Genomic DNA, 15,284 nt, shown 5'->3' with positions numbered 1-15,284 from the left:
CTAGGCCATTCTTACTTCTGACCCCCACAAATTCAGAAATTCCTACTACCTCCTCAAGTTCAATAAATTGCAAGAATATGAGGAATACAATGGCAAGAGACAAGATCCTAGATTGTATTTGATTCTTAGTTAATTAGACGTTTGGGTAGGGTATAAAGTATAACTATGCAAGGCAACAATAAAAACATGAAGCATGATGACTAAGGCATGACGCTCTCTGTAGCCTATTGAAGAAAAAGAACTACAGGATCTCATAAATGTACTCATTTCATGTAAATTTCCAAATGTATAACTGTATAGTCACATACAAAACATAGGAACTATAGTTAAGAGAATTAAAAAAAGAAATATGAGGTAAATGATAGGTAGTTCCTGACTTTGCTCCCCAACAGAAAAACTATTCATGCACAACACAGCACTGGGAGGACCTTAGAACACAGAGTTGAGGCTGAAGCACACCCCCTGCTCCAGCAAGACCAAGACAAACTGCATTAGAAGGTTAAGAAGAGGAGCTCCATTCTGATTCAACTGCCCCTCCTACAGTCAAGAAGAGTACCATGCGTGGTTCTCCCCTCAGACTATGGTTCCTCCAGAGGAGAAAGAGAGCACAGGATAGACATTCAGCTCCTGGTCCCCACGTTGTGGGTTGCTTCTTAGGAACACCCACTTTGGTCTCACCCCATGGGGACTGCAGGAAAATCCACGAGACTTGACCATAGGGAATCTGGCTGGGATAGAGAAGTTGGGGGAGGGACTTGAAATGACCAGTCCTCAGATTTTAGCAGACTGGGTTCCTACCTGCCATGCTCAGGTACGATTCCCAACCAGCAGCCAAGACGATGGTGCAATCTGACCAGGAAACGTGGTGGGGAGCAGGCTTGCCTGAGTGAGGTCTTCAAACAAAGAACTTTGCCAGCTCTGGAGCCCTGTCAGCCATTTCCCTGCCCCGGCAGTGTTGCTGAGTCATAGTCTGGCCCAAGGCTGAGGGTAGCTTATCAGAAAGCCTGATGGGGAACAGCTGGAGGCTGCATAGCCCAGCAGTGCTTGCGCAGAGGGTATGACAAGCAGAGCTGACCATCCACAGAAAAAAATGCAGTGGCACCGAGCGGCCAGGGAACTTGGAGACTGGGTCACTTGAGTCAAGAGCACAATCTAAAAGCTTTACTGGGCTTGGAGACCTCCCTGGCCAGCCTCAACTTGGCTAGGGAGCTAAATCCTAGCCCGGACTGCAACTGAATAGCTCCCAGCCTCTCCTGACCAGAAAGCCTGACTGGAAACACCTGGGAGGCTGCTTGGGGCTGACCTCCAAGTCCTGACCCCATCAAAACACTGTCAGATCTAATCAACAAATTCAGTCAGGTTGCAGGGTACAAAATTAGCATACAAAAATCAGCTGTGTTTCTATCCAACAATGAATTACCTGAAAAAGAAATAAAATGATCCCATTTGTAGTAGCATTAAAAATAATTATATACTTAGAATTTAATATTTAGAATTAAAAAAAATCCCTGGAATTAATTTAACCAAGGATGTAAAATATCTCTCTACTGAAAACCATAGACATTGATGAAAGAAATCGAAGAAAACAAATAAATGGAAAGGTGTTCATGGATTGGGAAAATTAATATTGCTAAAATGTCCATACTATGGGGTGTCATTAAGCTCAGGGTATGATCCCAGCCCCACATCCAGTTCCCTGCTCCTTGGGAAACCTGTTTCTCCCTCTCTCACTCCCCTTCCTTGTCTTCCTTCTCTCACTGTGTCTCTCTCTGTCAAATAAGTAAATAAAATCTTAAAAGATGTCCATATTACACAGACTTCTATAGATTCAGTTCAATTTTATCAAGATTTTAATGGCCTTTTTTAGGAAGGCCAGAAGTAGAAAAAAATCCTAAAAATTACATGGGTCCACAAGAGACCCTTAATAGTAAAGCAAGCCTGAGAAAGTAGGAGGCATCACACTTACTGATTTCAAGCTATATTACGTAGCTGTAGTAACCAAACAATATGGTAATAGCATATAAAACATAAAAGCAGACACATTGACGGCACAGAGTCAAAAATTTAGAAATTAAACCATGCAAGTATGGTCGGCTGATATTTAACAAGGGAACCAAGAATACTCAGTGGAGAAAAGACGTCTTTTCAATACTTGGTGTTGGGAATATTGGATATTCTCATGTAAAAGAATGAAACTATTCCCCTATCTTAAACCATTCACAAAAAAATAAACTCAAAATGGATTAACAACGTCAATGTAAGACTGGAAAACTATAAAACTCTTAAAGGGAAACACAGGAAAAAAGCTCCTTAACATGAATTTTGGCAATGATTTTTTAGATGATTCTTAAGCCACATACAGTAAAATAAAACATAAACAAGTGGGGCTAAGCGAAACTCAAAAGCTTCCGCATAACAAATGAAACCGTCAACAAAATAAAAAGACAACCTATGGAATGGGAAAAAAATATTTGTAACCCATGTATCTAATAAGGGGTTACTATCAAAAATATAAATAGAACTCCTACAACTCAATAGCAAAAAAAAAAAAATCCAGCTAAAAATATGCAAAGGACCCCGTAGGCATTGTTCCACAGAAGTTACACTAATCACCAATAAACAAGTGAAAAGATGCTCAACAACAGGAATCACAAGGGAAATGCAAATCAAAACCACAAGGAGATACCACCAGGAACCTGGTAGCATGGCCACCATCAGAAAGACAAGAGGCAACAAGTGCTGGTGTGGATGTGGAGAAAAGGAGACCTTCGTGCACTATTATTTGGATTGCAAATTGGTACAGCCATTCTGGAAAACAGGAGGGAGATTCCTCAAAAAGTTAAAAATGGAACTACCATATGATCCAGCAATTCCAATTCCGGGAATATATCTGGAGGAAATGAAAACGCTATGTCAAAAGGTATCTGTACTACCGTGTTTATTGCAGCATTATTTACAGAGTGGCCAAGACGTGGAAATAACCTAAGTTGGTTTTTTTTAATCTTTTTGATTGGAGTCTTAAAAGAAAAAAAAAAAGAGAGAAAGAAAAAGAAAAACCAAACTCATAAAATAAGAGATCCTATTTGTTCCCAGATGTCAGAGGTGGGAGGAGGAAGTATTAGATGGACCAAAGTTTCAATTATAAGATAAATACATACTAGGGATGTAATGTACAACAGGATGACTACATTTATGCCTGTTATATGAAGTACATGGAAGTTGAGATAATAAATCCTAAGAGTTCTCATCACAAGGAAAAAAACATTTTTTTTTCTATCTACACAAGATGATGAATGTTGACTAAACTTATTGTGGTAATCATTTCAGAATATATGTAATTTAAATCATTATGCTGTACACCTTAAGTTTATATGCTACTGTAAGTCATTTATATCTCAATAAAAATGGAAAAAACAAAAATAAAAATTGAAATTTATAAGGAAAAATCCACACACCAACATTTTTAAGTCTTAAGTTACCATATCATTATGGCATAATAATAGTATAGGTGGAATAATGATAATAATAGTAATAATAACAATTGGCAGAAGAAGAAAGAGTTGAATAAATTACAGCACATTACTGTAAAAAATGTTAATGTGTTTCAGACCTTGATAAAACTTACTGGAATGCAATTAGGGAGTATACAAAAACAAACAAACAAACAAAAAATCCAGTAGTATATGTGGGGTTTAATCCCCATTTCAAAGAACCGAACTTATATAGGTAATGATGGGAGAAAAACTACATTTATGAAAATGTTCATTGAAATGCATCATTTACATTAGCATAAAGCTGGGGACAGTCTAAATAACAGTAAAATGGAGCATGGCTGTACAAGTTATGGTATATTCACTCCATGCAATTTTCCATGTAATTTACAATGCTGATTAAGAAACAACGTAGCATGAAAGAGTTATAATAGTAGGTCAAAATAAAAAAAAGTAGGATACAAAATCACGAGTTAAACCATTATTCTAGAGCTTGACAATCTTGGCATGGCCAAGTAACGTTTTTATCATTCTCATGGGTGTAGATGGGACAAATAGATTGTGACTATTGTCTTTTAACCTGCTGGTTGGCTATGGTTTGCTACACTCTTTCCTGCTATCTATCCACACATCCTGATTGAGGAAACGTGAGTAACGCTGGCAACTTTTGAATTAGCTAACTCTATGAAAATATTTAAATTCTTTTCTTTCTAAAATCTTGATTAATGACAGGTTCCTCAAATTGCCACCTGAGCTCATCACCTTGTAATGAACCCTGTCCCGGGCATGGGATCCCATATCCAGACCCAAACGGACAAAGTAATAGCGTGGTCCCAAACACTCAATCTTTGAGAATTTTTCTCCCTATCACAGTGGGTTACTGAATTCTAATGCAAATACCACCCCCACAACCTCAGCAGGCAGATTAAATCCCCATCCATCGGTCAGGGTTCAGAAATCATTTGCTTCTTTGAATTTGACACAATGATTGTGAAAACTCAACTCTGACAGGATTGGCATGTGAGGAAAATTGATGAGGGCAGAACATCTAAGAAACAGAAGGAGAAGAGGCATGCCCAGGATGGGTGCTTCAAGGACATGCCAGAACTCAGCCCGAAGCCCTGAAACATCTCTATCAGTAATGACAGAACCAACCCCTTGTTGCCGTCAAGGTAGGACAGCTTAATTTGAAACAAAGAAACCAAGGCTGGTGCTGCAATTCAAAGTATGACCTTCCAAGGAGAAACACTGGATATGGACCCAAAAGACACCTTTGCCTGTGAAACAAGGATGCCAAAACGTCTCATTTATCAGCTACAGTTTATTGATAATAAATTCCTTGGGGCGGCTGGGTAGCTCAAGTCAGTTGAACATCTGACTCTTGCTTTTGGCTCAGGTCATGATCTCAGGGTTGTGAGATCAAACCCTGCAATCGGGCTCTGCACTGGGCACGGAGCCAGCTTAAGATGTTCTCTCTCTCCCTCTGCCCCCACCACCACACACTCTAATAAAGAAATCTTAAAAAAAAAAAAAAAAAAAAAAAAAGCTGACTAAAAGGTTGCCGGCTATCAGATATGTAAGAGAAGGGACTGCTCATTAAGGGCATATGAAAGTCATGCCCGCATAATAACAGAAACTAGTTAAACTGAATAGCAACAACCCTGGAACGTCTATCCTCTTAATGCAATGAAATTTCTCTGGAGAGTTTGCCAAACTCCAGAAGTTTGCCTCATACAAAACTGCTTTTCTAAAACCGAGATCTCAAAAGACCAACTTCCTCTCTTTTCTCTGAAATCAGATTTCTTTTTTTCCACCTTCTGGACCCCCATTGATTGTTGCCAACAGCAGTAGGACTCTAACTGTAACTAGGTATCTCTGTAAATACGTCATCAGACCATATGCCATTATTCTCTCTTCTGTGCATATCCATCATGTCTTAAATTATTCAATAGCAACAGACTTCGCACTAGTGTAGTCACAAGATTCCAGTCTCAAAGTCAAGATATGCTTAACAGGAGGACACTCGGAAAATTTAAAAACATTCTCTGAAACCCATTGAAAAGAGATGTGTTTTTCTCAACCCATCATCTTTCTTTGAAGGAACTAACCAAACAGGCAATCATCTTTAATTAACCAGACAGTAATGTCTTATCTTACACTGTTTCATGAAATAGACCAAATGTGGTTTTGGGAACAAGACTTCAGTACAAATACTAGCTCTCCCATTATGCACAGAGGGCCATTAACTTCTTTAGCACTGAATTTTTATTTTTCTCTCCCTACTAAAATGTAAGCTCCATAAAAACAGAGCTTTTTGTCTGTTTCTGTATTGGTGTATCTGTGTCTTACATCTAGTGGCTATTTTATGCATATTAGTGGAATGAGTAAGTCACTCTCCAGAGAATTCCAGCTTGCCCTACCATATGGAGAGAAGGATAGGAACATTATGTATGAGGAAGTAGAAATACGCACCCAAAAGATATTGGTAATACAGTCCTTGACAGGATCAAACATAATTCTTGAATTTATAGAAGTTATATGGTAAGCACTTTTACAAATCAATGTAAAATTTAAAGAACGTTTTAACACTTCATTCATGTCTGTAAATTTCACGTCTTTAAGGAAATACATCATGACCTATGGGTGATTTAAAAATTAAAATAACAAAATAACAACCTCTCAAGTTTGACAAGAATTTTGTCAATCAATCAAGAAGATTTTTTTTTTTCACGTTTACCCTTTGGTTGAAACTATAGGCTTTAATTTTGAAATCATAACCTATTTAATAAATCACATCAAACTTGGCACACTAAATAACATTGTCTCAAATCAACCGGAAAGCTGAGAATCTTCTTCAAGGTCTGCATTCATTATATTACTCAACAATTATTTATTGAGTGCCTAGTATGTTCTCAGTATGAGTCTCAGAAGCAAACGAAAAAAATGTATTGAACAAAAGAGGAAGATATCTTTCTCCCATAAAATTTCTCCTTTCAAAATTTTATTTAAGATGAAATTTTAAAACATGTAAACAAAAACATACAGTAAATGCATAATAGATTAGTATGGTATTAATTGTAAGAAAGAATTCAAAGGGAATGGTATGAAAAAGTAAAGTATACAGTCTTTTTTTTTTTTTTTTAAAGAGAGAGAGAGAGAGAGAGAGAGAGAGAGCATGCATGCACACACGTTTGAGGGGAGGGACAGAGAGAGAGAGAGAATCCCAAGCAGGCTCCATGAACAGGAAGGAGTCCGACAAGGGGCTTGATCTCACAACCTTGAGATCATGGCCCAAGCTAAAATCAGGAGTCAGAAGCTTAACTGAGCCACCCAGGTACGGTGATAGTAGATATTCTTTTTAGATTGGATAAGAAAAGCCTCTTGGAGGAGGTTTTATTTTTTTTTTTAAACACCTGAATGAAAAAAGGGAAGGAGTTATGAAAGTGGCTTTGGAAAGAACATTCTTGTCAGAGAAGACAACAAATGCAAAGGCTCTGCATGGGAAATGCTTGCTTTGTTTGAGGAACTACAAGATCAGAGACAGAGGCAATGGGAGAAGATGAATATAGGTTTCAACATAGCATAATAGGTTTCAACAAAGAATACATCTAAAGAACTTTTAAAATGGGAGAAGATGAAGTTGTAGAGATTATCAGAGGTCAGATGAAATTGGATCTTTAAGGCTGTTGTCAAAACATTGGATTTTATTCTAAAAATAATGTGAAACTATTTAAGAGATTTTTTTTCTTCAGGATAGCACTCTGTCTCCACTCTGTGGATTGGTTCCTAGAAACCAGAGATCCAGAGAGACCAAGCAGGAGGGTGTTGCTATATTACAGGTGGGAGAAGATGGAGTATACTGAGAAGGTAGCCATGGACATGATGAGGTCAGATTCGGGATATATTGTGTAGGTAAAACTGACAGGTCATGCTGATAGGTTGGTGATAAGATGTGGAATGTGAGACAGATCCAAGAGGACGCTCAAGAGTTTAACATGAGCTCTTGGGAGACTGATATGTGGGGCCCTGAGGAAGGAAAGGATTTGAGGAAACAAAGAGATCCTTTTTGGACACCGATCTCCTGATGACTAGTCAACATTCAGTGGAGGTTTGAGTGAGTTATCAAATAAATAAATGCAGAAACTAAGGGAAAGTCATACCTGAAGATATAAAGTTGAGAATCATCAGGGTATAAAATGTTCTTTAAAGCCTGATACTAAATAAGATGTGTGTAATAGAGACAAGACAATGTCTAGAACTAAGCCCTTGGGTTACTCCAACATTTAAAGGTTGGGAGCCTAAGGAAGCTCTGGGAAGAAAACAAGCTGCAAAGACAAAACAAACAAAAAATAAACAAAACCAAAAACAAACAAAAAAAAACAGACTCAAGGAAAATCAAAGTGCATAGTATCCTATAGTCAAATGAAGAAATTACTTCAAATAGAAGTAGTAACAAATACTATTGAGAAGATTGACTATTATGGGATTTGAAAAGGACCATTCTCAGGAATGTCCTCGCTGGTTAGATTATGATATATATTTTTGTCTCATGTTCTCAATACTTGAAATATAATGTATTTGAGCTCATTTCTTAAAATTCACTTATGGCACACTTTCTAATATTACTTCACTTCAGCTATTTAGCACACTGAAACTTCAGTTCTGTCAACACTATTGGCTTTGGATTGGAATAATGGAAATCAATAGACTTTGAAGAATTTGTACAATCCGAAAATTCATTTGTATACTTAAATCAAGATTATAATTAGGTCAAGTTTTTTTTTTTTTTTTTTTTAAGATTTTACTTATCCATTTTAGAGAGAGAGCATGAGCAGGGAGGAGGGGCAGAGGGAGAGGGAGAAGCAGATTTCCAGATGAACAGGGAGCCCCACAGGGGCTTGATCCCAGCCCTCTGAGATCATGACCTGAGCTGAAGGCAGATGCTTAATCCGGTGAGCCACTCAGGCACCCAAATTAGGTAGAGTTAAGTACCTAATTAGGTAAGAGTTAAGTAGAGTAAGTTAGGTAAAGGAACTTTGAGCTTTGACTGGATGAAATCAATTCATTGTCCTAAATTGAGAGATTGGTAGTCAACATTAGTGCATGAGATAAAGATACAATAAGGATAGAGGTCCAGATGAACAATTCCCCTAACTACTCAAGGAGTGAGTAATTTAAAGAGGGAGTAACTTAAAGAGGGAAAAATCATATCCCAGTTATTTCCTAATGAACTATTTCTATGAAAACTTTTCCTCTTTTGAAGACTTGGAAATGTGGAAGAAATCTATTAACCTCCAAACAATAAGTAATGACAAAGGACAAGAGTTTACAAGAATGTCTTGATGAGGGGGCACCTGGGTGGCTCAGTGGGTTAAAGCCATAGCCTTCGGCCCAGGTCATGATCCCAGGGTCCTGGGATCGAGCCCCACATCGGGCTCTCTGCTCAGCGGGGAGCCTGCTTCCCTTCCTCTCTCTCTGTCTGCCTCTTGAAAAAAAAAAAAAAGAAAAAAAAAAAAGAATGTCTTGATGATGAATGAAACAATCCATGATATCCTACTAACATCCAGTAAATGAGGTGAAACAACACATAATATCCTACTAAGATCCAGCAAATGAGGGCAACGGTAAAGAAAATAAAGTAAGAAGTTAAATCATGTTCCCTCACTATTGGTCATGCTTGATTAAAAAGATTTCCTAGTGAGTTGAGTCCTTCTGGAACAAGAACTTATTGGTGTTATTAATTAAGGTATTTTCAGAATCTACATTAAAATTATAAATGTGAAGAATACCATCATGTCTGTCTTATCACTTACAGAATGCATTCCAGAAACTAAACTTTGTTAGAGCATTTCAAAATACTGTTTGTTTTTGAAGCTACAAGAAACAGAAGAACTTCACATAGTATTTGCATAATAGGTTTCAACAAAGAATACATCTAAAGAACTTTTAAAATCATATTTATTTTTAGTTTGAGGAAACAGCTTTATTTTATAACACTAAAATTTTAAGAAATAGTCTAAGAAATCCCAGCCTTTAAATATATAATATAAATATATACAATAATAAATAAAATGTTAAATGCATTTTAAATTCAGTAGTGTAAAATACAGAATATTTCCATACCATTTTGCTTTCTATTTCGTTTTTATATTTGGTATGTTTTTGTTAGAAATGCATGACTAATACTCTTATACCATTAAGCATTTTGTTGAAAAAAATATTATTGCATTGAACTACAGTCCGAGTATTTATCTAATAACCTAAAAAAGCTACTTTGCATGTACAATAGTGCAATTTACTTAGCCACACTATAATTTAAAAAAAAAACATTTTGTATGGAGAATACAAAATAAAATTATTGGATTATGTTTCATATTGCCAGACTATCATTGCCAGTTTAATTACAAAGTAAATACTTTAAATAGAATTGAATTAGGTAGGAATTTTTTTTTAAATGGCTACATAACCAATTTACATTATCAACTATTTTATAATCTCCCACAAATAGAAGAAACTGACAATTTTGAGCATGGTGGGAAGGAAATCTTTCTTGAAGATGATTGTTTCCATAAGTGAGTATGTTTTGAAAAACACGATTTTGAACCCATCTTTTGAACAAAGATAAAGGTCTACAACTAACGACTAGAGTATATTCATTAAGAACACACAGTGGCATACACGTGTATACATGTATACACACATGTATTTTGTATTTCCAATTTTCCTGCTTTGTGTTTCTGCCAAAATAATGTTGCTATTTAAGAAGGGCAGTGGGGGCGCCTGGGTGGCTCAGTGGGTTAAAGTCTCTGCTTTCAGCTCAGGACATGATCCCAGGGTCCTGGGATCGAGCCCCGCATCGGGCTCTCTGCCTGGCGGGGAGCCTGCTTCCTCCTCTCTCTCTCTGCCTGCCTCTCTGCCTACTTGTGATCTCTGTCTGTCAAATGAAATGAATAAAATTAAAAAAAAAAAAAAAAGAAGAAGGGCAGTGAGGTGCAAAAGGAAGGGAATTAAGAAAGTGGATTGGGAGGTTGCCCTCCAATACAAAGCTGCGTAAAATGAAAAAAAGACCCTTTGGCTTATCTCTCCAATATTGGTTTATTCTAAACCCTACCGATTCAGCCACTGCTTCCATTTTAATATAGCTTAATCCAAAGCAATACAACAATCACCTTCAAATGTCTACCTAATAGAAGCAGTGGATAATATTTTTGCTGGAATGAAATGATAACCTTTGAAAATCCTCTAGACCCAGGTTTATTGGCTGGGAAACTCATATTTTAGTAGGAAACTCCTATCTTATTGAAGTAGTTTCAGTCTGAGACACAAAGGGAAGTAAACTCTTTTCTCTACTACTCTATGGAAATGGTCACTCACTTGCTTTTTAATAATTTTTCTATTTTCCAATGACAGCACATGTCTCTTCAGGAGTTCACTCATTTAAAGATTCAGCATTAAATCTCTTCATGAGTCCTGCTAAGCCAGAGATAAGCACTAGGCCAATTTTGCCCCTAAGTACATTAGCTACATACACTGATATGTGAGATTCGGGTTCTTTCTATTGTGCTTTTAGAAAATTGGATTTGACATTTATGTAATTTTTCTTCAGACTGCTTAACCATCTTTCTGAAAACTTGTGGGGAAATTTTTAGGGAAAATTGAAAAACGTGCTACCTGTTTGAGATGGCCAGCGATGTTATTTCACTAACAAGGAGGCAGCGAACTCCCCACACAGTCTGGAGGGCGTGTGAATGTTTCCCTCATATGTATCTAAAACACTGGGAGAACAAGCAGTCCCCTAAAGGCTGGACCATATTCATATCTCCCATTAGCGTTCCAAATGCTTGAAAAGCGTGATGTCTTTGTATCGTTTAAAAGTATTATGGTCAAGGTTAGAAGCCATGTTGCTGCCTTCACTGGAAACCGTGCAGTTAAGCAGCAACTTCGTGCACTAATGAAATAAACAGCCCAATCCAGCAATGCGATCCCGAATACTTTCATTGATTAAATACCCCATTCAATGCAAAAGCTTTATAGGATTTATTTCTTTGAATATATTTCTATTCAGGGAGAACGGGGAGATTCTAAATCCTGGCAGAAACCAAGCGAAAATATAAACTGTTAAATCCATGTTCTATAAATGAAATCAAAAGTTTAGGGGATCTCTCTGAGAAATGTCTGTCTAAGGAAAAAAAGAACAACTCTGGGGACTGGGAACTTTCCAAATGACTTCCTATATTCTAATCATTTCTTACGTTTTGTAACATAACATATATAAACATACATAGAACATATGTATTATAAATATTAAAAAAACATACGAACTCATAGAGAATCCCACTGTCTTCTTTCTTGCTGAATTTGGTAGGGAATTAAGAACATGAACTTCCCTGAATTTCCTGTTCTTTGTACAAAGATTTGTTTTGTTTACCCATACCCCGCATTCAGGAAGGCTATCTATCGGCGGACTGGTTCTTAGTGTCTCAGAAAAATATATAGCGTGCATGTGCATATGTGTCTATACATGTGTGTGTAAAGATCTCACAGACTCTTTTAAAACATTTTCAGTTTTTAATTAAGCATTTATCATTTAAGACGGATACCAAAAAAGTACTTCAATGAGCCAAGGGTGGAAAAATAATCCCATAAAGGGAATTGCTCCATAAATATCAGACTATGGCCATAACAGCCATTGAATGCTGAAAATCAACTGCCAAATAATTGTGTAAATGAAAGGAAATAATCCTGAAAATATCATCCATCACAGTGACACTTTTTTAAAAAAAGGATCCATTTTAGAATTTAATGTATATTTAGAATTCTATTTCATTTTCTTCTAGAGTGTGTTTCACTTAAGTAAAAAATAAATCGTTCAGGCCCATGCTCACTAATTGTAAGAAAGTAAGAGTTTGGCTCAGAATATTCTCCATAGCAGCAAAGGCATTTTGAGTATTATCAGAAGAAAAAAAAAATAGTCCTAAACTAAGCACTATAAATCAGCCACCTGAAATTTGGAAATTATCCTAGAGGATAATTGAATAGGTCATTGTTCACAAGCAAAATTCTAGTAATCCTATTCCAAAAATCCTTAAGCATTTTACTCAACCAAATTTGCAAACGTTCTTGAATATTTCAGTGATGGAAATTTTACAACTTTATACAAATAATTTGTCAAGATTTTCTTCATGTTGAATCAAAAACTACCTATTTGTAGTGTGTACCTTCTCCACGCTAAAGAGAATAGAGATGATTTTCCACAAACACAGCTCCATGCTGCTATCCGGATATCTAAAGTTAAGAAAGTTAATTCTCATTTTCTTTCCTCACCAAGTGTTCTTTTCTTTGAAAAATACATATTAGTCTTTGTTTTCCACATGGCATCTACCAGGTTCTGTTCTATAGAACATTAGTTCCATGAGATGGTCCACAGGGGGTAAAAAATGTCTCTGACATTATTATTTTTGGAAATTCAATATAGTCTATCCTCCTCCTGGAAAAGTCTGGTAAATATTGCCTGTCAAATGGTCTGAGATACATTGAAGTAACAAAATAAGCCAAGTAACCCAACACCCCCCTGAAATATATGAAAATGGATTTATGTCAGTTAATTTTTGTTTATTCACAAAAGTCATGTTATTTGTGAATCTAAAAACTTAAGATTGATTTGGTGTCCTAATTAGTCAAAACTGCCATTTATGGACACAGTTCAGTTTACCAATAGCTCTCTTAAATTGTGGCCCAGAACAACACTGAGTTTTCCACAAGTGGTGTATTTTTTCCCCAAGTGCTAAAAAAAACCCCCTTTTTCCAATTCTGTATAATTCCTTTAATACAATCTAATGCCTCAGAACTTTTTCACCAGACTTTCCACATCATTGGGTTATATGGCATTTATAATCTACTATGCCCTTCATATTATTGATGAATTGGAATTAGGCTCTATGTATATAAGATTTTTTAAATTGAACATAAATATGGGATCTAACATCTATTCATGCTAAATTGAACCTTTCAAATTTTGCCCTATTTTATGTTTTTAAAACCTTTTCACATTGTATTTTGCCATTCACTACATTTGCTAGTCCTCTTGGGTTTGTGTTTTCCTCCTCTTTGGTACATATTGTTCCATGATTTTGTCCATGTTTTATGAAAGTTTATATGACAGAGTATAAATACAAAGCCTTATAATCAATCCCTACAACCCTCTCTCCAGTTTGGAATTAATCTGTTTTACTACTCTCTGGATATAGTTGTTTAGCTGTAAAACACGTTTATCACACAGTGCTATTATCTGTAAGGATAATTTTAAGAATCAGAAAATGTCTCTGGGTAAAACTTCCCATGTATTTTACTATTTTTTGCCCCAACCACTCCACCACAATGTCTCCAGTCAAGGCAACAGGGGAGCACTACATAATTGAAGGAATCCTTAATTTTCTGTCCTCTTCTTAAGTCAGCAACAAGTGACAAAATTGATTATCCTTGCTTCTTTGAATCATTTTTGTAATTTGCCTTATGTAGTCCTGACGTTTTCCTATGTAACTTGAAGTTTCACCATGGTTTCATTGTCCTGATTTTTTCCTACATCACTTGAAATTTTATCATGTCCTCATTTCTTAGTTCTTTCTTCACATCCATTCTTAGATGTAAATTCTAAGAGGCTCAGTCTGGAAAACTTCATCTACCCTACTTAGCCCTGATGATAGTATGCAAGCCAATGGCTTCTGTATACTTACTATATGTGGATGATTCCCAAAAGTGTATTTCATTTTCACACCTCTACTCAAACTTCACACCCATATTTCCAACTACCAACTCGTATCTCCACTTCTATAATTTTAGGAATCTCCAACAGAGTATTTAAACTGACCCTCTCCTACCCTGCCCCTCCCACAGTGCCCCCCATTTCCATCCACAGTAAATCCAACCTGGTGCAAAGACTATTATGTCATTTCTAATTTCTCTCTTTGTCTTACACCCTATACTCAATATGAAGCACACTTTCCCAGGTCTAGTGTCATAATAAATCTAGAATCTCAGCACTTCTCAACATTCCCACCAGACTATGGCTGAGCACATTACTTTGTTCTCTTGTCTGCCTCCAATCTACTAATCAGCCTCCCCATCCCCACCCTGACTCTCCTGGAGATTATTCACAGTGCAATAACCAAATGACCCTGGTAAAAATCCAAGATGAAGCAATCATGTCTCCCCTGTGGCAAAATTCTCCAGTAGCTTCTCATCTCTCAGTAAAAGCCAGTCATTCTAATGGTGGACAAGATCCTACTAGATTATCGTCCCCAGCAGTAAGCAGCAAGCAGAAGCAAAATATTAACTTCTTTTGATATTTCCAATAAATGAGATATTAAAAAGACATTAACCTAATCTCTGTTCATTTTGACTCATGGATGTATGGCACTTTAAAAATTATTCTAATGTTTCCCCCATTCAGTTTATATTGGAATGTTTAAAGGACTGTTTTTCTCCTCATTGGAATATTTTGTAATTGTAGATTTCCACATGTGATGTCACAATTTATAATTTCTTACTCTGTGGTATAAGTTATCTCTTATTTAAATGGTGAAGTCTCTTTCCCAAAGCCCAAGATAGCATAGCCGGAGAACATTGTCATCACTGATAATACAAGACAGTCATTTCCATGCCATCAACTCATATCAATCTGTCCTTGTTAGTCAAAATGAAGTGCTCAATAGAGATTTTCTGGTCTAACCTTCGGAGAGATGAAATTGTCACAAAGACAATTACAAAAATTAATCAGATACTTTCTTTTTCCTA

The sequence above is a fragment of the Enhydra lutris genome, unplaced genomic scaffold, assembly GCF_002288905.1.
Source record: "Enhydra lutris kenyoni isolate GAN:26980312 unplaced genomic scaffold, ASM228890v2 scaffoldscaffold16, whole genome shotgun sequence".
In the NCBI taxonomy this organism is placed as follows: domain Eukaryota; kingdom Metazoa; phylum Chordata; class Mammalia; order Carnivora; family Mustelidae; genus Enhydra; species Enhydra lutris.
The sequence above is the reverse complement of the archived record's forward strand: the minus strand, read 5'-3'. Positions refer to the sequence as shown.